This window comes from Artemia sp. Qi Xiang Cuo, chromosome 3 (assembly GCF_049724085.1).
Source record: "Artemia sp. Qi Xiang Cuo chromosome 3, ASM4972408v1, whole genome shotgun sequence".
NCBI lineage: Eukaryota > Metazoa > Arthropoda > Branchiopoda > Anostraca > Artemiidae > Artemia > Artemia sp. Qi Xiang Cuo.
In genome coordinates this window covers 46,078,607-46,105,471 of record NC_142796.1, presented here as the reverse complement: position 1 = coordinate 46,105,471, position 26,865 = coordinate 46,078,607, and the positions used below count along the sequence as shown (strand labels likewise).

The following is a 26,865-nucleotide window of genomic DNA, read 5'->3' as shown; positions in this document are numbered from 1 at the left end:
AAAAGAATTCTTGGTTTTTTACGGGCCCCCTATTCCCGGGAGGCAAATTTTTTTCCCAATTTTTCTTGTGCTTTTCAGATCTCCATAACCCAAAGGACTTTAGGATATAAATATCGATCCGATAGTCAGAAAATAGCATGCTCCTTTTTCAGGCCCTCTTTTTCAGGGTCTTGGCCGCAAAACTTATCATGAAAACTTGACCGTAGAATCGTAAGAAAATAGTTTTGCTCCTTTTTTAGGTCCTCTTTTCCAGGGTCTTGGCTGCAAAACTAGACCTGTCTTCGTATAATAGGGTCCCAATGGCTCTGGGCCTTATGCTTTTAAGTTTGAAGCATAAAAAGAAGTTTTTGGCTCTTTTCCGGGTCCCTTTTTCTTGTCCCATTTTCAAGCAAATTAATATAATATTCTGCTTTTTTTGTGTTTTAGGGTTCCCTTGCCCCATATATTTACACGGCTGTCAGTTTCAAGCTGTTGGGGAAAAAGTTTTTTGGCCTTCTGTCATACCCCGTTTTCGATAGAAACAATATTTGTCTTCTATTTTTCTTTTGCATTGGGGTCCCCTTACATAAAAACCAGGCTATTTTGCTTTTTATTACTGAAGCATAGCTTGGCTTGGAATAAATGACTCCTAGAAACCTTGTTCTATGACTGTATACACTCCCTAGAAAAATCCGCTAATCCCCTATAGTTTTTTTTTGGTCCTGATTTTAGGAACAAATCTATCTCCTCCCTATTACTGATTATTATTGCGTTAAATATTCTCATCATTAGTAAAAACCTTGTTACACAAAACTATTTCTATGATTGTCTACGCTATAGACTCCCCTTGAAAGATCCTCTGATTGTCTCTTAGATTAGTACTGTGTATAATTCCCTTTTTAATTGTAGGGACAGTAAGCTCATTTAAAAAGGGGGACAATTAATTATCTCATTTTTTTATTACAAAGACAAAAAAGTCCCGGTGACATTAACAAGCGGCTATTTTTCTCCCTATTACTGGGACTCATCACACTTCGGAACAATCCTCTTTTAAAAAACTTTTCCTATGATGCGCTCCCTTAGAAATATTCATTGATTTCCTGTAGTTTCTTGATTCCAATGCCGATCCCGATTCTAGAAAAAATTCACTCTCCTCCATATTGCTGATTTTATTCAGACAAATCGTCTCATCACTAGTAAAAACTGTCTCCCGGAAAGCTTTTTCTATGATTGTTTATACTTCCCTAGAATAATATTCTGATTACGTGTTAGATTCGCACTGTACACGTCCTCTGTTTCTATTATGAAGGTGGTCAACTTATTCCAATTTCCAAACAGGATAATTAATTTATCCTTTTTATTATGGGGACGGAAAAAGTCAGATGAGACATTAAAAAGATGCTATATGTACGCTACTACTGGGGCTCATCTATCTCTGGAACAATCTTCTCCTAGACATTTTTTTCTACGATTGTATGCACCCCCGTTTGCGATCCCAGAAAAAAATCCTTTCTTCCCGATTGCCGATTTTTATTCTTATTAATGGCCCCAACACTAGTAAAAACCTTGGCCCAGAAAACTTTTCTTAGGATTGTTTGCGCTCCTCTGGGAAAATCCTCTGATTGCCGGTTACATTTCTACTGTCCAGAATTCTCTTTTTTGTTATAAGTGACGGTAAACTAATTTCAAAACGGGACAATTAAATTCATTCCTCTATTTATTTTAAGAATAGAGAATTTTAGGTGAAACATTAAAAGTAGGCTATCTTGCTTTTTCGTACAGAGACATAACATATTTGGGAAAAAATTTCATGAAAAAAACTTTCTATGATTGTATATTTTCCCCTGGGAATCTTCGCGTAAAGTCTGTCTCTTCTCGTTCTTGTTTTAGTTAAATAGATGGTATTTCTAACTAACGTGTAAATGTCTAATTTTAAGGGTATATACAATAATTTGTCTCCTTTTCAAACAGTTCGTGGTAACGAACTGCAAGTATGGAGCGATGTGGCTCAGTTGTAGCCTAACGGAAACTCTAAAATATGTAATTTTGATATCAATAGACACACTAAAAGAATTGACTTATTATGCTGATTCCAAATATATAAGGTTCATTAAGTTTAGTGTAACTTATCAAAAGCTACGAGCGTGAGACACTCACACCATCAGATTCATCGTATCAGAGAACCGTATTGTAGAGGTTTCAAGCTCCCATCTGTAAAAATGTGAAATTTTGTATTTTTTGCCGGTAGATCACGGTTGCGTGTTTATTTATGTATTTATTTTTTTCAGGGATGACCCTATCGAACCAATGGTCTGAGAATATTTAAAGAGGGCTCATTCGAAGGAAATTAAAAGGTCTAGTGCCCTTTTTAAGTGACCGAAAAGATTGGAGGGTAACTAGCTCCCAACCCACGCCTGTTTTTCCCTGAAGTCGTCCAATCCAAAATTTTGAGCTAGCCATTTTGCTCAACATAGTTCAAAGGTCCAATAACCAAGCCTTTGGGGATAACATGACCCTCCCCCCCCTCCACAACCCCTGGAAAAGGTGTTCAAGTCATGAAATTTACCCGTTATTTTACGTATAGTGTTTGTTATTGGGAAGTATACTGACTTTTTTTGGGGGGGGATTTTACACGGGGAGAATTTTCCATGGAAAACGAAGTTTCCGGGGGATGGACTTTCCAGGGAAAATTTTACACTGAAGGAATTTGCCAGACTCCTGTACGAAATTCTTTCTATTTTATCTTACTTTCTCTTTGGTAAATCAATCTTACGTGTGGAGATGTTAAGGAATATGGCCCGGGGAAAATTTTCACCGGGTTGGAATTGTCTAGAGAATCTTTTCGCAAGGGTGGATATTCCTCAGAAAAATTCTCCATGGGGGAGTTTTTCGTAAGATAAATTCTTCAGGTATAATTTTCTTCGGGAGCAAATTTTTACTAGGGGGGGGGGGGGGTGCAAAAAAAATTAAGGGGGAATGAAAATCGACAGGACACTATAAAAAAAACAACAAGAAAAACTTAAAAACCATACCTAAAAGTAAAAGATGAAAGAGACCAGTTCAGTTACCCTTTCATTGTTACCTAGAAAGGTCTTCTTCGTTTAGTTTTAGTGTTTGTTTTAAGGTTTGGTTTTTTATATCCCGTGGACTTGTATCTGTATTTTTCATTCTGCACTGAGGACGGACGGACGGACGGTTGTTGTTTTAATTATAAGGACGATGAACTAACTTGCCCCTTTTTTATTATAGGGACGGAAGACTTCAGGAAGGGGATAAGATTATAGCAATAGATGGACATGAGTTGGATTCATCAATATCTCATCAGCAAGCTATTTCTATACTTCAAAAGGCCAAAGGAAGGATTCAGCTTATAGTGGCAAGAGGTCCAGAAACCCCAACTGAGAGCTTTCACTCCCCTCAAATAGAAGTGGAAGACCTTCAAGGAGTTGAAGAACAGAAGGACATATTAAGTAGACGTAGTCTCTCCGTGGAAGTTAAGGTACGTTTGGCTATACATAATGAAAGAATATTGTTTTAATTCTTAGTCTTAAAAACCAAGGATTAGCGCTTCAAGCATGGGATCAATGAGTAGATGGGCAGAAGTGTGCCCATTTTTTTTGGGGGGGGGGGGTGGGACTGATAAGAAAAACAAATTATTTGATAACTTGAATAAGAAGTGCCCAGACATTCAGGAAAATTTAGGATTTCGGAGGGATCACTTCCTAAGTAGGTCCCTGTAGAATGGGGCGAGGGGTTGAAAACTCCCAAATAAGGAGCATTTTTAGGCCATAATGTTTTAATTTCCTGGGAAATTTCCTTTTATAGGGGAGCAATCATTATTTAGCTCATCTGATGAGCATCAGATGAGCGTCCGTTGCACATGCTTTAGAATTAAAATACTACTGCTATTATCAACTTACCGTAAGACTAAGCATACTTAGGCCAACACAGCTGCGCATGCTTCTCCTTCATCCCGCTCCATTGAAAGCTTAACTCTGTACTCTCTCGTATGGAACTGCAACGACCTTTAAACATTTTCACCTAGCCCAAAATGGAGTGTCAGTAAGGACAATTTTCAAATCTCGTTCATCATAACTGATGTATGACTACTGCAGTTTTCCTTGTCTTTCCAGCTTTTAGGGATCTATGCCCCTGTTTTGTGTTTCTGGACCCTTCTCGGTCCCGTTTTCGTTCTATCATAATGCTTGGAAAATACACACACTTCCCTCGTTATCACTAGTTTTATTATAATAAGGCAATATCTTACGGGTAATAGTGTATATATAGTACTCTATCAAAATAGTATATTTTTATAGTATATAGTATATCCACATAATTTTTCTGCTCTTTGTGTTTTATTTCAAATTTGCCCCTCCCCCCCCCTTTCTCTCTCTCTGTTCGTAATAAAATAAAATCCTGTCTGCGTACCAGCTCCATTTCCAGCTCCAATAGTATTTACAAGTGATATATCTTTTCACTTGTTAATATAGTCTATCTTTCGCTGCAGGAACGCTTTTTCGCAACTTGTCTTACAATCTCGGAGCTTTTGCTGATAGAAGAGAAAAAGGTTGTCCTATTGCGAAGTTTTCTCATCCTCTTGCTGCTTGGAAAATCTCTTCCGGTTGTTTGATTATAAAATCAATAATTCTATTCACAATTTGGAATATTGGATCCCAAATACAGGAGAGCTATGTCGGGGTTGGAAAGGATACCTCAAAAGTACTTGGGTATGAACAAAACGATCAATTAAAATTTTTAGTGATAAAGACCTCCATATGCAGATATGCAGTTTTTGAAAAAGTGAGCGCCAAATTAAAAAAAAAGAAAGTAAAAGAAACAAAAGCAGTTTAAAACGCATGGCATCAAAACAGCTTCAGAAAGTGTTTTAGGATTTAAAATATACTATTCACAATTTGGAATGTCAAATATTGGGAATAGAGCAGTATAGTGTTCAGGAAGGATACCCCGAAATTACCTGCCGACTAGAGGGACTAAGGGGGCAGACTTGAGTAGGACACGAAAACACTACTACAAAGTAGGTGTTTTGGAGATACCAACAATTGCACAATTGTGTTTATCTTAAGAAGTTAGTAAACAACAGGAATTCAATTTTTAATGATAAAGACTTCCTTGTGCATTTTTCGGGAAAATGGGCGTCAAATTTAAAAAAGGGAACAAGAAAAAGAAACTTCAGCTAAAATTGGCCACAAATATGTTTGAAACGTATGGCATCAAGCAGGTTACGATCTAAAATATACTTTTCACAATTTGGAAAGTCGGAAGTGGTTCTAGACGTTTACCCCCCCTCCCTCCGGAAAATACTCCCGTGGAAAATACCCCCGGTAAATACTCCCCCCCCCGTGGAAAATGAGGATTCCCGAAATTGCGAATTTTATTGGAGTTTTGTTTCTTTATTTTGCTTAAGGGGAAGGAGTTTTAATACTTGTCTATTATACGCCACTTACTCAAGTTTAGGCTGTGTAAAACTCGAGAACAAACCGGTTTCTTCGTTAGTTTTTTTCAGCTCAGTGTGAGTCAAGACAAAGACAAGTGACAGAATAGATAGGAAATATATAATTTGGACTATATATATGCATATAAGGGGGGGGGGTGTGTGTGTAAAGTATTTGGACAGTTTGAAGTCAGAAAACAATTCTTAGTTCATAATATGTAGAATAACTGTACCTAACACATTTTGCATGCAGATCCGCTATACTTTACCCCCTAATGTGCAAATATATAGCCCAAATTTGTTTCTAAAGTAACGAAGAAACTAACCAAGAAACCAGTTTGTTCTCGAGTTTTACAAGTCGTAAACTTGAGTGAGTGGCGTATATCACACAAGTACCCGATTTTTTTATTTTTTTTTTTTGAGAAAGATCCGGATTTCCCGGTATTATTTAAAAACGATCAGAAATTAAATTAAAAAAATGAGGGGTGAAGGCACTGGGGTTTTACTCCCTAGATTTCGAAAAATACTTCTCTGCCTTAATTAGAACCCCCCCCCCTAGATTTTGAAATTAAACACCTTTTTTGTAGCTTCAACAGAAACGAAAATTACTTGTCCTCCCCTGTATTTTCATGAATTGTTTGTGCCACTGAAACCAGCAATAGATTGGTTGGTTGAATTACACTTTACCAAAATGTTTTAGCTTTTCAACAGTATGTTCTTGGGAACGTCTTTTATCAACTAAGATTTAAATTCTAAAGCAGATAAACATTTCTCTTGTCGCTAATGATTGAGGGAGATTCGGCTCTTTGGCTTACGAACCAAAGTTGGGAACTTGACAGTCTCTTATAATTTGGCTAATTAGTATGAAAAAGGATTTATTGTTCTAAAAGAAACATCATTGGAGTGAAATGGAAGGCTAATTGAATGTATTTTGGATCTCTATAAGTGGTATATTTTCTTAAGCAACACTGGCTGTCCATTTTTACTTAATGAAATGGAAAAAAATAAAAACAGATAGAACTTTTAACTATGATGGTGATGTTTGGAAAAAGCTTTCATCTACAAGTAAATAATGAAGACCACAGTGCCTTTACATCATTTCCCACAAGGTTAGTATGAACCCCCTGCCCACCTCTTCTGGAGAGTAGTGTCGTTTAATTGTACCCTATTTGTGTTTTTGGTCCCCCAGTCCTCCTCCTTGGACAAATTTTCTGAGGTCTCTATAAATGTCTGCCTTGTGTGTATCTTACTTGTAATGTCCATAACCGAATGATTTGGACACCTATAAGGACACTTGTATAAGACAAAATAAAAGAAGATACTAATGAATTGTCTGAAGACAATAGATACTACAGTAAATACAACCCATGCGCCATTGCTGAACGTTTTGTGAACGTGAGGACGGTAAGGGTCTTAAAAAATTCATTTTGCGGTTTTAGTTAAGTCTGTATTAGTATTTTACCATTTTAGTAGTTTATTAATTTGTGTTTTTTTTCATCTCTGAGTCTTTGAGTAAGTTATGTTTCTTTTATTTGATTTACATTATATTTTTTTCGATGACGGTTGTTGGTAATATAGTCGAAATATTGGTTGTATTCACTGTGTTGTCAACTGTCTTCTCAAAATTTTTGATCATCTTCTTTTATTTTAAAGCAAGTGTGTATCAATTAGCTCTTTGATTTTTGAGGCGTTACAAACAATACCTTTGATACGATTCCCATTGCCCTTGTTTTAAAGTATTTGTTCTTGAAGTATGGGGGAAATATGTTAAAATTTAGTCTACAAAACGAGGGTCGATGGGTTAAAACGAGGGTTTAATTTCTCTTGTTTTAATACATATATTCACGGCCACCCTAATTAGGAGGGGGGCTCTTGTGCATTCAAAACAAAATGTGTGTTTTTTTTTAGAAAATATTTTTAGTCATTGGGAAAAGAAACTAAAATGAAATGAAATAATTAAGGCTATTAATAACTATAATGGTAAGTCACCACAAAATGTATTAATATATGTTTTGTTATTTTTAATTATATATATAATTTTATCATTTTTGAAGCAATTTTAGATAATTTTCTGAGAAGTCTTAAGTAATTTCACAATTCTGGTTCAGTGAATGGATATGTCTAAAACTAATGAATCCAATCATGAAGCATCTTGTCCTAGCGTTACAGATTACAGCTGTATGGTTGTTGCAAAGTCGCATGCTTCATAGGGATCATAGGTCTTAAAGGCTACTTCTAAGACCATAAGATTCTGTTTCAAAAATCTAGATTGTTTATGAGAAACACAACCAACACCATCTAACATTAGATAGATAGATAGATAGATAGATATTTATTGCAATAAAAGCCACTTTGGGCCATGGCAAAAAAAGGAAAATCACACAAAATAATAGCATATGATTATAACACTCATAGCAAAGTATGGTAGCCTACATAACAATAACAACGCAAAATTACAAAACATTACAAAAACATAATAAAGCACACAATACCATTAAACTAACATAAATAGATAGATGTATGTTACATCTATCAAGGGCCATGACTACAAAAATAACAAACAAGAAATCAACTTACACACATACAACTATACTTTCCACACTCACCCCACCCCCTTTACAAAAATCTATCTCTATGTGACATACCCAATTTTATATACTTTGCTATCATTCTTATTGTCCTATAATTTTTTGATCCCATTACTGAAACCAACCAGTCACTTGTCCCCACATTAACAAAAAATAATTAATTCCTTAAATCCTGTAATTTGAGACAAAGGGCCATGAAATGAAGCAGATCCTGACCATTTTGTCCGCACGTAGGGAATGAGTAAGGACCCTCCTGTATCCGTACCCATCCTAAATATTCCCTTCTATCTCCAAGTGCTAGATACTTACCCCTCCCTTATATATACCAATTAATTTCTTAACTATTTAAACCCGCTTTAAAATATTTATCATACCCCCAGACCTCCTTCCTTTGCGGTTAAACGCCGAGGGACACCGAGGCCGCGACTTCACACTGCCATTTCTGAATCTCCTGATCTTCAAGCACTCTCTTTACTAGTTTTGCTACATTTCCTACTTCCAGCCCTATCCCCTTCCCTTCATTCCAAACACCTGATAACCCACAACTATTTAAGATTGATTTTACCTGGGAAGTCCATGAACTTTTCCTTCTATCCTGCAACACCTCCAGATAAGCTGCATTTACTAACCTATTATTCTGTAAACCAATCACTTTTTCCCAGTCTCCTATCATTCTAACCAATCTTTTTACCCTCAATGAAAACAATCCTAGATCACCCTTTAACACCAGATTATTAAATTTCCCGTTTAGCCCTAAAAATCTCCTGAAATGTCCTAAATAAATTCTCTCTATTTTTTCCCCTTTTTCAAAACCCCAATCTTCCCCACCGTAACTCAATACTGGGCCTACCTTCGTCTCAAAAATTCTCTTCTGTAGCTTAATATCTGCCGGTCCTAGATGCCTAAGGGGACTTCAATAACGCCCATGAAGCCTTCTGACCCTTCCAACTCGCTATTTGCACCTGATCACTCCATTTCCCTGAACTTGCGAACTTACATCCCAAATAAATAAAATCCTTAACCTCTTTCATCTCTTTCCCTTTAAAATAAAACTTATTCTTTTCCCTTTCATCATTTCCAAAAACTAATATAACTGATTTTTCAATACTTAAAACTAATTTTTTACTCCCCAGATAACGATCCCAAATCTCTCACAACTTTTGTAAATCTGGAGCCAATTTCGGAAGCAATAATATGTCATCTGCAAATAATAAACAAAACAGCTCCAGTGACCTTAAATTTAACAAAGGGAAATTTCTATATCTAAAATACTGTTCAATATCATTAATAAAAAGAGAAAACAAAGGCGGTGATAGAGTGCATCCCTGTTTGAGGCCTACATTACTTAAAACTGGCCTAGAATAAGAAATACCTACCTTCACTACTACTTTAACCACCTCATACATTTTCATACTAACTTCTACTTCTACTAATTGGCAATCCTAATTTCACCAACACCACTTTCAACAAACTCCTTGAAACTTCGTCAAATGCTCCCCTAATGTCCAAAAACGCCGTATATAGCCTATTTTTCCTATGCCTCGTATATTTACTAGCTAAAGCCTGTAAACGAAATATTTGATCAATTGTACTATAGTTTTCCCTAAACCCTGCCTGACATTCAATTAATATACCTTTATAATGCAACCATTTATCCATCCTATTAGAAAGGACTCTACAAAATAGCTTACTGATAGAACTTCCTAAACTTATCCCCCTATAGTTCTTGTGCAGGTTTCTTTCTTCTTTCTTAAATAATGGGATCAAAATCGATATTACTTAGCAAAATTTTAAGGTTTATTATAAAAACCTAAATAAAATATTTGTTACATTTTTTTTTTTACTTTTGTGTCACTTGGGTGCCCAAGTAGGTACAACAGATTTTGTCAACGTTAGATATCTAAAAAAGATGATTATCAACAAAGCACTAAATCTTAACCTATCTGAACATTTGGGAAACGAACCACTTTAAGGGGAATTAATAATCATAGACAGTGCAATAGCGCTGCCTAAGTAAAGAACGATATTGGCACAATGTATTATGTATTTATTTATTTTTTGGTTGGTCTTAGATCAGGACGCTTCGTATCGAAGGAATTGCCGTAGAAACTTCGAAAGGGGCTCATTCGATTGAAAATTGGAATGGCTTCTGCCCTTTTTAAAAGTCGAAAGTGATTGGAAGGCAAGTAACACCCCTTCCACGCCCACCATTTCCCCAAACACATCCAATCAAAATTTTGAGATAGCTATTTTGCTCAACGTAGTTGAAAGATCTAGAAATTATGTCTTTGAGGAGGGCACTCCCCACCACAGTCCTCAGGGCTAGGGTTTTAATTTGTGACCTGGGAGCATACAAGGTTTTTATTGAAAGCGTTGTCGTAGAAACTTCAAAAGGGGAAGTTTCTCTCATTCAATTGGAAATTGAAATGGCTATTGCTGTTTTTAATAGTTGAAAGTGATTGGAGGGCAACTAACCCCCCTCTCACGCCCACCATTGCCCCAAACGCATGCAATCAAAATTTTGAGATATCCATTTTGTTCAAAACAGATGAAAGTTTTGGAAATTAGGTCTTTGAGGACGATAACCCCCTCAGAGCCATCAGGACAAGGATTGTAAGTTATGGCCTGGGGGCATATAAGGTTTTTATTAACAGCGTTGTCGTAAAAACTTCAAAAAGGATTCATTTGATTGGAAATTGAAAGGGCTAGTGCTCTTTTTAATAGTCGAAAATGATTGGAGGGCAACTAACCCCCCTCTCACGCCCACCATTTTCCCAAACACATCCAATCATAATTTTGAGACAGCCATTTTGTTCAACGTTGTTGAAAGTTAAAGATGCACTGGGGGCATATAAGGTTTTTACAGAAAACGGTGTTGTAGAAACTTAAAAAAGGACTCATTCGATTGGAAATTGAGAGAGCTAGTGCTCTTTTTAATAGTCGAAAGTGCTCAAACGGCAACAAACCCCCCCCCCCCCATCTCACGCACACCATCTCACGTACAGTTTTGAGATAACCATTTTGTCCAACGTAGTTTAAAGTTCTGGAAATTAGGTCTGCAAGAATGATAACCCTCAGGGTAAGGGTTATAAGTTATGCCCTGGGGGTATATAAGGTTCTTATAGAAAATGTTGTCGTAAAAACTTCAAAAAAGGCTCATTCGATTGGAAATTGAAAGGGCTAGTGCCCTTTTTAATAGTCGAAAGTGATTGGTTGACAACTAACCCCCTCTCACGCCAACCATTTTCCTGAACACATTAAATCAAAATTTTGAGTCATTTTGTTTAACGTAGTTCAAAGGTCCTGAAATTATGTCTTTGAGGATGACAAACCCCCCACAGCCCCCAGGGCAAATGTTGCAAGTTATGCCCTGGGGACATAAGGTTTTTATAGAAAGCGTTGTCGTACAAACCTCAAAAAGGGCTCATTCAATTGGGAATTGAGATGGCTAGTGCCTTATCATAGGTTGCGCAGTAGCGCTGCCTAAGTAAAGAACGATGTTGGCACAATGTATTATTTATTATTTTTTTTTCTAGACCAAGGCACTTCGTATCGAAGGAGTTGTCGTAGAAACTTCGAAAAAGGCTCATTCGATTGGAGATTGGAATGTCTTGTGCCCTTTTTAATATTCGAAAGTGATTGGAAGGCAACTAACACCCCTTCCACGCCCACCATTCCCCAAACACATCCAATCAAAATTTTAAGATAGCCATTTTGTTCAACGTAGTTGATTTCCAAATAGAAATTATGTTTTTGTGGAGGACACTCCCCCCATAGCCCTCAGGGCAGGGGTTTTAAGTTATGCCCTGGGGGCATACAAGGCTTTTATAGAAATCTTTGTCGTAGAAACTTCAAAAAGGTCTCATTCTATTGGAAAATAAAGGGCCAGTGCCCTTTTTAATAGTCGAAAGTGATTGGAGGGTAACTCACCCCCCTCTTACTCCAACCTTTTCCCCAAACACATCCAATCAAAGTTTTGAGATAGTCATTTTGTTAAACGTAGTTGAAAGTTCTGGAAATTAGGTCTTTGAGGATGACCCCCCCCCCCATTCACAGCCCTCATGGCCAGTGGCATATCCAGGATTTTGTTTTTTTTTGGGGGGGGGGCGTCAGTCTACCTTTTTATAGCAGTCATGTGAGCAAGAAAATTATCTATCATAGTGCAAGATTTTAGTTGGGGGGTATAGGGGGTGGGTAGCTAGGTAAAGAAATGAAAAGTACACACTTGTCATGAGTATTTCTAGTTGTAGACTTTTTTTTGTTTGAGAATGGATGACAATATTTTGCCAACAAAGTCAGAATTTGAAGAAAAAAGTTAGAAGTAGTGAGAGTTTCTATTTTGGGCGAGTAGTTGTTTTGGAACTGCCACGAAGCGGCAGAATTTAGAAAATATAAAATAAAGAAGTGCATTATTCCTTATGTTTGCCTATAGGACCCTTAGAGAGCCAAATAAATAAAAAATAATATTATATCAAAGACAATTGCCCAGAATTTGGTTTCGGAGGGGTGGGGGACTCAATCTACCTATTATAGCAGCCATGAAAGCAAGAAATGTAGTGATATTAACATTGTTTACAGAGGATGAAGCACAATTAAAGTTTAAAAAACAGAATCAACTGCACTTAGAGAAACGAGCAACGAAAGACGACTTTTACTCGCTTAAGATAGCTAAAGCTCCTCTCAGCAGAAGCGGTAGTCACTGGTAATGTCTGAAAAATCGTCAAAAGCCTTCGAATGCATGGGGAAAATTTTGCATCGTATAACACAAGAGTCGAAGCAACAGTTGATGGTTCCTCAGACATTCCGAGCCACTTCTGTTTCCAAAGGACTAACTCACATTCCAGCGCACGTCTACCCCCGTGAAATCCCTCGTAAACAGCAACAGCGTTCACAAATTTGTTAATTTTTAATGACTCGCTGTTAGCTGGCAAAAGCCTTCCGATTTTTTGAAAGATGCCTCCTGATGACTCGCGATAAAAAAAAAACCTTGATGGACTCATTATCGTTGATGGACTTTCGGTGGATAGACCTTGGAACAGTCAGAGCCACATTTAACTCTTGTGCAAGCTCATAGGCTTTCTGAAAAATTGTTTCAAAATTATTTTGTTTTGACTGCAGTAAAGTATCAGAACATAGCTTAACATGCCGACAGCACTCAAATAAGTCTAAATCTTCGGCTTACAGCGCCTTAGAGACAGAGAGCATTATGGCACTTACAAACTCTAGCATAGCCATCGTGAACATAAAACTAAATTCGCTTGCTGCTGAAACCAACGCATTCGCTTTTGAAATAACTTCCGTATCGCACCGTATGCTACCAACTATTTCCTCAAGTACGAAAATAATCGCACAATACAAAGACATAAAAACTAAAATGCAATTGTGACACTCCACCCATCTCGTTTTGCACAACTTCACAAGCTTCCTCACAGGACTATCGGGACAAACGACAGCGACCGCTTCTACAAACATATTCATTCTTTTTGGTGATGATAATAAAAATGATATAATCCGCCGTATAGTAGCAAAGGTTGACCTAACAAGTCCTACCCTACTAGTTTTACATAAAGCCAAATTTAAGCTGTGCGATGCACAGTGGGTGTAGATCACATTTCCTAATTTCTGCCTGTGCACCAGAATAGCAGCCTGACATGTTGCTGGCCCCATCAAAACCAACCCCATCAAATTTCTCCGTTTTTAAGCCGAACGCAATGCATTGGCCGATGATTTGTTTCGCTAATGCAGAGCCGGTGAGATTTCCGGAAACAGAAAACCTGAGAAACCGCTCAAGTTAAGCACGAGTTTCATATTAGTATCTGACTACAAGAACTAACCAGAACTAATTAGGCTTGTCAGCATGTGTATCAATAACTGTACAACGAACCTGAAGAATCCTTTGACGCTATATGCTGATGACTGCAAGCTCTTAGGACTGGCCCAGAACGACCTAAATCTATCAACTATGCAAAAAGATCTGGACAGACTATCTAGATGGTCATCGGATTGGTGTCACAGTTCAATGCCTTAAAATGTTAAGTTCTACATCTTGGACGCAATAATCCAAAACTTGTATATCACATAGGAGACGCCCAGCTTGAGGTAGTCAGTGAGGAGAAGAACCTGGGGGCTATTGTTGACAATGAGCTCAAGTTTCACTGCCACACACGAGCTCAAGCTGCAAGAGCAAACCAAGCCCTTGGCCTCATAAAGCGAACATTTACCACCAGGAAGTCGGGAGTGATTACGAAACTGTACAAAGCAATGGTCGGTCCTCAACTGGAATTTGGCATGACCCTAGCCTCTCCGTACTATAAGACAGATGTGAACGTACTTGAGAATGTCCAAAGAAGAGCAACTAAGCTTATCTCTGCATTCCAAGACAAATCTTACAAGGAACGTCTCACCTTACTCAAACTCCCTACCTTAGTATACTGTAGGAAAAGAGGAGACGTTATAATAACTCGTAAATTGCTAGAAAATGACCTATTAAGTCATGTCTTTTCCCCGTCCTTCTCAACTACCACAAGAGGACACACCAAGAAGCTGCAGGCCCCCCGTTGCATCAAGCGAGACCGCCAACAGTTCTTCTCAGTCCGTTCCGTCCCACTCTGGAACAGTCTATCCGAAGCCACCGTCCAATCTAAAACCCTAGATGCCTTCAAGAAAGGAGTTGATCAAGACTGGGCCAACGCCGGATGGAGACTGAACTGGGATGTCAAATCATAACCTTGAAACACCACCAGCGAGATTTCTACATGAGGCTCAACACCACCTTATCTCGCTGGACATGCGATTTAAGGTAATTTAAGGTAATTTTCTTTCTTTCCTCTCACGTGACCTTTCCGTTTCAATGCTTAGTTTACACTGGAATTATAGCAGCGTTTAAAACTTTGAATGAACTATTGCCTCTTAGTCCGATTCCTTATCGCAATTCATTCAATGCAGAGAAGCTAGTGCTTATAGCTGCGGGGGTTAAATAGTGAGAAAAATATTGACATCTTGTTTGATTACAGGAGGCGATTACACGTTTGGTGATAAAATAATGATATAAGCTTGCTGGAGAAATGGATAGCCATTTAACAAGAAATGAAAAAAAGAACGGGTGTTGCAAATAACTATATTTCGGAACTTACTATATTTGCACTTAAAAAAAAGAAAAAAAAATTCGGGGGGGGGGGCGCTCTGGCCCCCCCTGGATACGCGGCTGCGCATGGCAAGGGTTATAAGTTATGCCCTGGGTACATATAAGGTTTTCATAGAAAGCGTTGTTGTAGAAACTTCAAAAAGGGCTCATTCGATTGGAAATTGAAATGGCTAGTGCCCTTTTGAATAGTCGAAAGTGATTGGAGGGCAACTCACCCCCTCCCCCCACCACACTCCCCCCACAGCCCTTTGGGCCAGGGTTGTAAGTTATGCCCGGGGGGCATTTAAGGTTTTTATAGAAAGCTTTGTCGTAGAAACTTCAAAAAGGTCTCATTCTATTGAAAATTAAAGGGCTAGTGCCCTTTTTAATAGTCGAAAGTGATTGGAGGGTAACTCACCCCCCTCTCACGCCCACCTTTTCCCTAAACACGTCCAATCAAAATTTGAGATAGCCATTTTTTTCAACGTAGGTGAAAGTTCTGGAAATTAGGTCTTTGAGGATGATAACCCCCTCATAGCCCTCAGGGCAAGGGTTATAAGTTATACCCTGGGGGCATATAAGGTTATTATTGAAAGCTTTGTCGTAGAAACTTGAAAAAGGCCTCATTCGATTGGAAATTCAAAGGGCTAGTGCCCTTTTTAATAGTCGAAAGTGATTGGTGGACAACTAACCCCCTCCCCCCTCACGGCCACCTTTTCCACAAACACATCCAATCAAAATTTTTAGATAGCCCTTTTGTTCAACTTTGTTGAAAGTCTTGGAAATTAGATCTTTAAGGATGACAACCCCCCAAAGCCCTCAGGGCAAGGGTTGTAAGCTATGCCCTGGGGTTATATACGGTTTTTATAGAAATCGTTGTTTTAGAAACTTCAAAAAGGGCTCATTCGACTGGAAACTGAAATGGCTAGTGCTCTTTTTATTAGTTGAAAGTAATTGGAGGGCAACTAACCCCCCTCTCACGCTCGCCATTTCCCCAAACACCTACAATCAAAATTTTGAGTTACTAATTTTGTTCATCTTAGTTAAAAGTTCTGGAAATTAGGTCTTTGAGCATGACAACTCCCCCCCCCCCTCACAACTCTCTGTTCAAGGGTTGTAAGTTATGCCCTGGGGGCATATAAGGTTTTATAGAAATTTTTGTCGTAGAAACTTCAAAAAGGGCTCATATGATTGGAAATTAAAAAGGCTAGTGTCCTTTTTAATAGTCGAAACCGAATGGAGAGCAACCAACCCCCCTCTCACATCCACCATTTCCCCAAACACATCCAATCAAAATTTGAGATAGCCATTTTGTTCAATGTAGTAGAAAGTTCGGAAAATTAGGTTTTTGAGGATGACAAGCCCCCAGAGCCCCCAGGGCAAAGGTTGTAAGTTATGTCCTGGGGCATATGAGGTTTTTATAGATAGGTTTGTCGTAGAAACTTCAAAAAGGCTTATTTAATTGGAAATTGAGAGGGCTAGTGCCCTTTTTAATAGTCGAAATTGATTGGAGGGTAACTAAGACCCCTCTCACGCCCACCATTTCCCCAAACACATCCAATCAAAATTTTGAAATAACCATTTCGTTTAACGTATTTGAAAGTTCTGGAAATTAGGTCTTTGAGGATGACACTCCCCCCAAAGCCCTCAGGCCTAAAGTTGTAGGTTATGCCCTGGGGGCATATAAGGTTTTTATTGAAATCTTTGTCGTAGAAACTTGAAAAGGGCTCTTTCGATTGGAAATTCGAAGGGCTAGTGCCCTTTTTAATAGTCTAAAGTGACTGGAGGGCAACTAATCCCCCTCTCACCGTTATTTTGGGCAATTTTTTTTTTATAATTTAAATAAAACACTTTACAGTCAGCATAACTAAAATAAAACATTCCAGTGTTCGAACCTTTTTAATAGTTGAAAGTGATTGGAAGGCAACTAAGGCCCCTCTCACGCCCACCATTTCCCCAAACACATCCAATAAAAATTTTGAGATAGACATTTTTTTCAACGTTGTTGAAAGTTCTGGAAATTAGGTCTTTGCCAGCGTTGTCGTAGAAACTTCAAAAAGGACTCATTCAATTGTGAATTGAGAGGGCTAGTGCCCTTGTTAATAGTCATTAGTGATCAGAGGGCGAATGCCCCCCCCCCGTGCCCATCATTTCCCCAAACACTTCCGATCAACATTTTGATATAGCCATTTTGTTGAACGTAGTTGAAGGGTCCGGAAATTATGTTTCTGAGTTTGACAATCCCCTCACAACCCTCAGGGCTAAGGTTGTACGTTATAGCCTGGAGGCATTTAATGTTTTTATAGAAAGTGTTGTCGTAAAAACTTCAAAAAGGGCGCTTTTGATTGGAAATTGAAAGGGCTATTGCCCTTTTTAATAGTCGAAAGTAATCGGGAGGGAGAATTGCCTCCCCCCCCCCCACACTCATCATTTCTCCAAACATTTCCGATCAACATTTTGATATGGCTATTTTGTTCTACGTAGTTGAAATGTATGGCAATTATGTCTTTGAGGATGACAACCCTCCCCCCATAGCCATCAGGACAAGGGTCGTAAGTTATGCCCTTGGAACATATAAGGTTTCAATAGAAAGTTTTGTCGTAGCTGCTTCAAAAAGGACTAATTCGATTGGAAATTGTAAGAAAAAGTACCTTTTTTATTAGTCGAACGTGTTCGGACGGCAAATTTTGTTATAGCCATTTTGTTCTGCCCATCAGAAAGGTCTGGAAATTATGTTTTTGAGGATAAAAAATCCCTCCAGCCCTAAGGGCAAGGGTTGTAAGTTATGCCCTGGGGACATATAGGGTTTTTATAGAAAGTATGCCCATATAGACTTCGAAGGCGGTTCACTGGATTGGTAATCAGACGATCTAGTGCTCTTTTTAAGAGTCAAAGTGATCAGAGGGCAGCTACCCCCTCTACCCTACACAAACGTCGTATTGTCCTGAAATGCGTCTAATAGAATTTTTGAGATTTTATTCAAAATAGTCTAAATATCTTATAACAAGGCTTTTGGGGTTGAAACAATTCCTAGAGATTAGGGGCAAAGGTTGTAAGTTATGCCCAGGGGTATTTGAGGTTTTTATGGAAGGGACGGTTGTTTAACTTTCGAAGAGGCTCAGTCTTTCTCCCTGAAAAAGACTATGTCCATATAAAACGAACAGAAATTAATCAAAAAAACTTTTTCCACAAAATAAGTTCTTCAAAAAAAAGTACAGAACTCCATTTAACAAAAAATTAACAAAAATAGAATCAAATAATCTACCAAGCACACAACTAACACAAATCAGCATAAAAAAATAAATGACCCCCCCCCCCCAAAAAAAACAACAACAGAAATTAAAATAAATAACAGTGTCAAGCTCAAAACATGCAGAAATTAATATGAGTAGTGTTCTAAACGCCATGCTTTCTGAAAGCCAGAATATATTTTGTACTTTACTGAAAAAAATTATTTTAAATGTTTTCACCTTTATAACTTTAAGAAATCAAAAATTAATTAAGATTTTAAGGAATAAATATCAGCATATGTATATTAAACTGACAATGCAAATTTTTTTCAGTACATTCATTTGACTTTTTTTCAGTAAAGTAAAAATTATATTCTGGCTCTTAGAAAGCATAAGGTTTTACAACCCTGCTCATCTTAACTCCTGATTGTTTTGAGTTTTACTCTGTTATTTATTTTATTTTCTGTTTGATCCGGGTTCAGTTTATTTATTGATTTTGTTTTGTAGTATTTGTATGCTTGGTAGACCATTTGATTCTATTTTTGTTCATTTTTGGTTTAATGGAGGTCTTCATTTTTTTTGAAAAACTTATTTTGTGGAAATTTTTTTTTTAATTAATTTCTTTCAATATCCAATGTTTCATTATTGCATTAAGTCATTTAATTACAACTTTTTGTAATTTGTGGAGTGATTTGTACGCATTAATCAAACAAACGAAGGTGTTACGTGCTTTTTCTCTCCTCGAACCTCGAGTTTTTCACGACTTTTCTCATAATTGGATTTTATCAAGGAGGCATACTTGTGCCTCTTTAAAGAGGCGACCCACCACAATATTAAGCGATTTCCGGTCCTAGCGGTAGCAGAGAGACGGCGATGATCGCATTTTGTAGCCTAAGCTCAAACTAAGAAACATGCAAAATTTCACCTCCCTCCGACTTTATCTTCATGGGGGAAAGTGGGCTGAAAGCTTCGACCCTCCCACCACAGCCCCCATTTAACGTTGTCTGATCGGGCTGAAATTTAGAGGATAAGCTTTCTTAGGGCCTGGGAGCTTATCCTTGAAATTTCAGCTCAATCCGATCACTTCTTCCCTTTTTTCCAAAAACCAAAAATAGCCACTTAATGTTCATCAATTTTTTTTTTGTTAGCCACGCCTACAGGCCACAGTTGGCAACGGATCCGGGTGAATGAGGACTCATTCGACCTGTTAGGGCCTTTTGATATTTTCAGACAGAAAAAATTATCCCCCGAATTTACATTTACGAAAAATCTCGTTTTCCTATCAGAGCCCATGTTAATTTTTCCCACCACAGCCCCCCTTTAACGTTGTCTGATCGGGCTGAAATTTAGAGGATAAGCTTTCCTGGGGCGTGGGAGCTTATCCTCAAAATTTCAGCTCAATCCGATCATTCCTTCCTTCAATACAGGATTCAATCCGATCCTGTTTTCCAAAAACCAAATATCAAGTTTTGTGGGGATTTGCTTGCGTCAAAAATAGATTGCTGTTTTTATTGTTTTTATTGTTTAAAAAAAAAGAGTTGTCAGAAAGTCAAACTTTAGCGTAAAGAGCGAGGCGTTGAGGAGGGCACAGTCCCTTTTATATACGGAAGCGGGGGTTTGGGGGGCGGCAGCCCCCCAAATGTACCTCCTAATTTCTGTACGTTTTAAGGTTCGAACTCGTGACTCAGCCTCTTTAACTCTTTAGAAAACGTAGTTTTTTTTTCAAATAATTTCTTAATAAATTAATATATTCCTTTGAATATTCCCCTCTTTTTATAAAATACTGAGAACGCTCCTGTTATGTTTATCTTAGACCACCTTTAAAAATATAGTTCTCACCTTGGTGTTATATTAAGTTACCCGGGCCAAAATGAAGACACTAATTATGTTCTGAACTAAGTTTGGGATCCAAATGCCGTCCCTATTTACAGAGTTATCAAAACTTAAAGACTGGCCTGTTTAATCTGATCTGTCTAATAAAATCATTCATCTATAAAAAATAGTTATAAAATGATTCATTAAAAAGGTCGATAAAACTCAATGGATCATTAAAAGTTTGGTTGATATTTGCTATGTACCTCATAAACTTAAGCAGGGTTGCCATCCATGTTTCTAATGTAATGTTTTTGTTGTTGTTTTTTTCGGCTGTGGTGCTGCGTTTTCTTATGGTGCGTTTTGCTAGTTTTGAACTAAGGTGGTATTGTTATAGTTTTTGTATTTGTTCTGGTTTGGTGAGTGATCACATACTGCATGTAAAAGAGTCCTAAATCGATTTTGCAATGTGATAGAAGCCTGTATCATGTTTTTCACTTGTGAAGTTAAAACGTGCTTTGCCAAAATTGCATGAACGCTATAGGAGTGAACTTGTTGGAGGATTTTACAAATACTTGTATCTAGTGAATGAATTGAGGCACATGATTATAATTTGCAAGGAATTGAAGTAAGGAAACAAATCGTTGTTAATGCCATAATGAATGAAACCTTTGTTGAAAGTGGAAAGTACCTCATTTCAACTGCTCAATAATATGGTATATAAAATACATATACCAGCTGGATAGAACATTTCAGTCTAGGGGATTAACTCCTTCTTTATTGTCTCTACAAATGTGAAAAATATGGAAAAAATACCAATGTCGTATATATGGGGATGACAGATCAACTTTAGAATCAGCAACATTTCATTTGCTTTTAGAAGAACAAGATGGTAAATTTTGCACCTATAAATTCAGCATTATTTCATTTTTAATTAGAAGAATATTCAACGCAGTATTACAGAACTGAAGAACAGTTAGTGAACTTTTTAAGTAAAAAAAAAAAACAAATAAACGTGCATCCATGATTTATCTTCTGGTAAAAATTACAAAATTCCACATTTTTGCAGATATGAGCTTGAAACATCTACAGTAGGGTTCTTTGATACGCTCAATCTGCGTTATTTTCATTAAAATTATATGACTTCAAGGGGGGTATAATTCAATTATATGACTTGAGGTCATATAATTTTAATGAAAATGACGTCATCAGATTGAGCGTATCAAAGAACCCTACTGAAGACGTTTCAAGCTCATATCTGCAAAAATGTGGAATTTTGTAATTTTTACCAGAAGATAAATCACGGATGCGTGTTTATTTGTTGTTTTTTTTCCCCAGGGGTCATCTTATCGACCCAGTAGGCCTAGAACGTCGGGATAGGGCTCATTGTCATGGAAATGAAAAGTTGTTGTGCCATTTTCAAGCGACCAAAAAACTTAGGGGGCAACTAGGCCCCCTCCCACGTCACTTTTTCCCAAAATCAATCAAAATTTTGAGATAGCTTATTTCTTCAGCATAGTTGAAAGGCCCGATAACTATGTCTTTGGAGATAAAATGACCCCCTACATCCCCTGGGGAAAGGTTTTTAAGTTATAAAAATCGCCCTTTGTTTTATTTGTTATTGGGAAGTATGCATACATTTTTTGGATGGGGAGGGGAGGACGAATTTTCTGCTGGGAGAATTTTAAATATTTTCCAGGAGATGAAATTTTAAGAAGCAGTTTTACGCTGGGTGAATTTGCAAGCATTCATATACGAAATTTCTTTATATGTCTTGATTTCTAGAATTTTTTTTTTGTGGAAAACTTGTTAGGGGTCACTCAGTCACAAATTAAAACTTGTATTTTTCCTTATAATGGGTCAAAATCTATTGGCAGGCAGCCAACAATGGGGCAACAAACATTTTTTCCGTGGTTTTCCCTATTCTGCTTTTTCCCTTTTGTTTTCTTGTAATTACAGGCCTCCCACTGGGTTCATAATTATGAAAAAAGTTCATATTTTTAACCTAGGTTCATAAATGGTTCATAATTTAGAAAAAAGGTTCATAAAGTTCATATTTTTCTTGTCATCAGCTGGAAAGCACTTGCGGTTGCTGTCTCTTTCCTTATAAAGGACAAGCGAAGCAAATGTATGTGCAAGAGTTTTATTTTAAACGTTTCAGACTTTAACACTGCATGTTTTGTGAACATACATTTTCTTCTGTTCAAAAAGACATTGTTACATCTAATTTGGTTTCTAATTTGTTACATCTAGTTTGGCCCCTATATCTTCTTGTACTAAGCTATATTTTAGTCTTTTTCTTTTTCTTTCTTGAATCTGCTACCTTCATGGAGTTTTCTAGTAGTAATTTTCCTAAAAAGTTGATTCAAGCTTATTAGCTTTAACATAACTTCTTGGCAGAAGATCATGAATTGATTGATTATTCTTTTTTTTCTTTTTCTGTTTTTTTTTACATGGATTCACACTAATGCTTTTCGCAAGGACCTTCTACGAGACGTTGGATCTTCTTACTTGGCGCTGTTTTACGATGAGACTACAAATGCCAAAGGCGCAAAGGAGTTGAATATCATTATTAGTTACTGGTCAGAGACTGAAGAAACAGTCTCTCTATGGCACTTACAGTGCTTTTTCATAGGACACGCAAAAGTGGAAGATTTACACCAGCACCTACTACAAGCTCTAAAGGATGCTAACTTTGATCTCCGTCAAGTCTTGATGCTGGGAAGTGACGGACCTAATGTCAACAAGAAAGTTGACATTGGGACAGGCAACATACACATAGTCCACAACGCTTTTTTGAAAGGTTTGGACCATCACGGATCCAAAGTTTCCGATTTTGCGATTCGAATTTTCTACTTCTTTAGTGGTTGGCCTGCCCGTTTAGAAGACTTTGGTACCATCCAGGAGAATCTCAAGCTTCCTCCACATTGTTTTCTGAAACATGTGCCAAGTCGATGGCTAACCCTTGTTGTTTCAGCTGATAGACTTGATGAGCAATGGGATGCTCTCGATGAGTATTTTCTGAAATTCATCTCTAAGAAATGACCAGAATTGATAAAGTCTAGCAGATACCGAGAGATTTCTAGCAGTCTCCAGTGTACCACAACCAAAGCGTTAGTCCTCTTTGTCATATCTTTCGGAAAGCTATTTGCTCAGTTCACAGAGTTGTTTCAACGTGAAGAACCACTTATCAACATTCTGTATGACGAAATGCGTCGACTAGTAATGATGACCGCCAGCCGTTTTGTCAAGCAAAGTGCTTTGACTGATATTCAGAAGGGAAACAATTTTTCTGAGCTCTCCAATTCAAGTGGGGATTTTCTTCCATCCGATAAAGTAGCATGCGGTGACGGCGTGGAAGAATGCCTATCGAAGGTACAAAAATTGATGCTCTGAACTTCAGATGTACTGCCAGAACTGCTTACCTGGCCGCTTTCCACCATATTGAAGAGAAATCACTTGGTTAAAGTGCCCTTCAGCATTTCCGGTGCCTGCGGCTGTATGATTCGAATCCTGAGACAAGAACAAGCGACTTTGTAAAAATCGTTGGATTTATGCCTTTCTGTGTGAATACTGAAGCTGCTATTGACGAATGGAACTTGCTCTAGCTGGAACCGAGTTTGCCTAAGAACATGACTTCAGCGAGGATTGATATTTAATGGAACTTGGTTTTTAGTCTGAAAAACCATCAAGGACAGACAAAATATCCCCTTGTTTCAAAGATAGTAAAAGCAGCTCTCTGCATGTCGCATGGGAACGCGGATGTTGGACATGATTTTTCCTAGTCAGGACGGATCAACACCGTGGAAAAATCATCGATGAAGGTCAAATTGCTCAATGCTAGACTGATAGTCTCTGATGTTCTAAACAAGTTCGAGAACAAGCCTGAGATTGTCCCTATTACTAGATAGGTGTTGATTTTGGGGCGAAATGCTTGCCAGAGTTATAAACTGTACTTGGAAGCTGAGTGATCTAGACAGGCTGAAGAGGAGTCCAAAAGGAAATAAGAAGAAGAGGAAAAAAAGAGGATGTTATCTGAGAAGAAGGCCATTGAACACCTGGAAAAAGATTTGATTGAGAAGAAGTCAGTTGAAAAGGAGAAGAGACAAGTAGCTGAAAGGCTTCTTCAAGAAGCTAATGAGAAGCTGAAAAAAACCATAGATGCCAAAGACTTTGTAGAAATAAGCCTCGCACAAAGTATGATCGAGGCTTTGAGCCGGAAGATGCGCGAAGAAGATGAGGCAGCCAGAGAGGTTGAGCGGATACAGAGCAGGGTAAACAAACGAAAGTCGTCTTTAATTTCGTCTTGTTTTGCGAAAAAAAAGGAACAAGTAGAGTGGACTATTTTGTACTATTGTATTTTCGGTAAATATTTACTCTATCATATTATTGACTTACGAATTAACCTGGCGCATTCATTACGTACTTTTTTTATGCTTTATATAACAAATATAAGACATTTTTGTCAGTGATAACTTTTAGCACCCACCCCTTGCTTTCACAATTCCGGACGTTTGAATACATCGTAGGGGGGTGGGGGGAAAGTTTTAAACTTGACTCTCATTTACATCAGAAATAAAATTACCCCCACCCCCCTAATGTGCAAATTTTTGCACACCAACTGCCACTTTTGGTGCAAATTATTAGTGCAAAAAACTTAGTGCAAATTATTTTCTGGTCTGAAGAAGACATGGGTGTTGTCAGCCATACTCCTTTTACTTTTTGCTCGTTTTAAGTTTGACTAAGCTATCCATTATAATTTCTATTAGTTTTGGGTTTCATTATTTGTTAATGGGGATTTGTGGTAGTTTTACACTTGGAAGATAAGAAAAACAAACTTGTAGAATTTGACAACGCTTTTGTCCTTAAAAATTCAAATTTGTTTTCTTCTTTATCTTTTTTTTTGTTTAATTTAGCACCCACTACTGCCAAAAACTGCAGAAGTTCATATGGAAGTCTTTTCCACACAAATGGATTTGTATTTTTTTTTCTAAGTTTTTAAGACACTTCTGGTGTTTTTCCGTTCCTTAGCACTTTTCAACGAAATTAAAACAAAAACTTAAATAAAAGTTTCAAATTTAGAAACCATACTTTCCAAATGGGGGGAGGGTATTTTCCACGGGGTTTACTTTCCATGGGGGTGGGTATTTTTCGTGGGGGTGGGGCATTTTCTGGGGGTTAAACACCCCACCATTCACTATATTCATTTGTGTTATTTTACTGCGTTCATGGCCGTATATTTAGCTTTAAAATACACTTATTTGTCTATGCAGAATAATTGTACCAAACACATTTTACATGCAGACCCGCTATGCTTACCCCGCCCTCCCCCCTAATGTGCAAATCTATATCGCAAATTTATTTCTAAAGTAACGAATAAACTAAAAAAAAACCGGTGTGTTCTCGAATTTTTCACAGCGTAAACTTGAGTAAGTGGCGTGTAATAAGTAGTATGTTAACTTATACTTTGCTTGAAGCTATAGGAATCTCCATGTTATTTGCTTGAAGCTATAGGAATCTCCATGTTATTTGCTTGAAGCTATATGAATCTCCATGTTATTTGCCGAGACAAAGGATTTGCTTGCCTTATGTTCCTTGGTGTCTTTCCAGGCTACGTGCTATTTGCTTATGTCCCGTTGGTACCATTCCAAACGAGCGGGAATTCCCCGCCTGTTCCTAAACATTGCAAAAAAAGATAGAAGTATGAATGGGGATTCCCCACACAAGTTTGTTTCAACTCCAAGTTTTTCAATCAGACTGGTTTTTTGAAAGCATAGTGTGTACATGTGTGTAGGCTTTGTTATTAAAAACTTGTACACTACAATCATAATTGTTTGATTGACATTTAAAAAGGGGTAATGAGATTTGCGAATTGGAGTGTAGGATTCGCGAATTTGATCCTATTGAGGATTTACTTGAAATAAAAAATTTTAACTAGAAATGGCTGAAAAGTGTTTTGGGGGAGATGAGGTGATTATGTACTGTATAATACACAACTGATGTTTGGACAGTACAATCAGAATTGTTTGATTGACATTTAAAAAGGGGTAATGAGATTTGCGAATTGGAGTGTAGGATTCGCGGATTTGATCCTATTAAGGATTTACTTGAAATAAAAATTTTTAGCAAGACATGGCTGAAAAGGGTTTTGGGGGAGATGGGGTGATTGTGTACTGTATAATACACATGTGATGTTTAGACAGTGTTATCAATTTAAAATAGTTTAACAGTCCTTTCTTCCCCCATTTCTGGGGGCAGGGGAGGGGGGGTCAATTTTGGAGGGAAAGCCAAAAATACTCAGAATCGAAAATAAATGAGATCTGCCTCAAGGGGAAGGCTCAGAGGCCCTTCGTTCCCTCCTTTCCGCGGGCCGGAGAGGGGGGGGGGTCAATTTTGGCGGGACAACCAAAAATAATCAGAATCGAAAATAAATGGGATCTGCCTCAAGGGCAAGGCTCAGAGGCCCCTCCTTCCTCCATTTCTGAGGGCAGAGGAGGGGGGGGTCAATTTTGGAGGGAAAATAAAAAATGCTCAGAATCGAAAATAAATAGGATCTGCCTCAAGGGGAAGGCTCAGAGGCCCTTAGTTCCCCCATTTCTGAGGGCAGGGGAGGGGGGGCAATTTTGGAGGGAAAACCAAAAATACTCAGAATCGAAAATAAACGGGATACGCCTCAAGGGG

General features: G+C 37.8%; 1 protein-coding gene across 1 annotated transcript in view; it reads left to right on the top strand.

Annotated features, from left to right (window-relative positions):
* Window positions 1-26,865, top strand: part of LOC148954169 (multiple PDZ domain protein-like) — a 416,101-nt gene that overhangs the window by 61,169 nt on the left and 328,067 nt on the right. The window contains exon 5 of the mRNA XM_089086188.1: window positions 3,229-3,478. The gene's annotated coding sequence lies outside the window, so the exon portion shown is untranslated. The remainder of the gene's footprint in view (window positions 1-3,228; window positions 3,479-26,865) is intronic.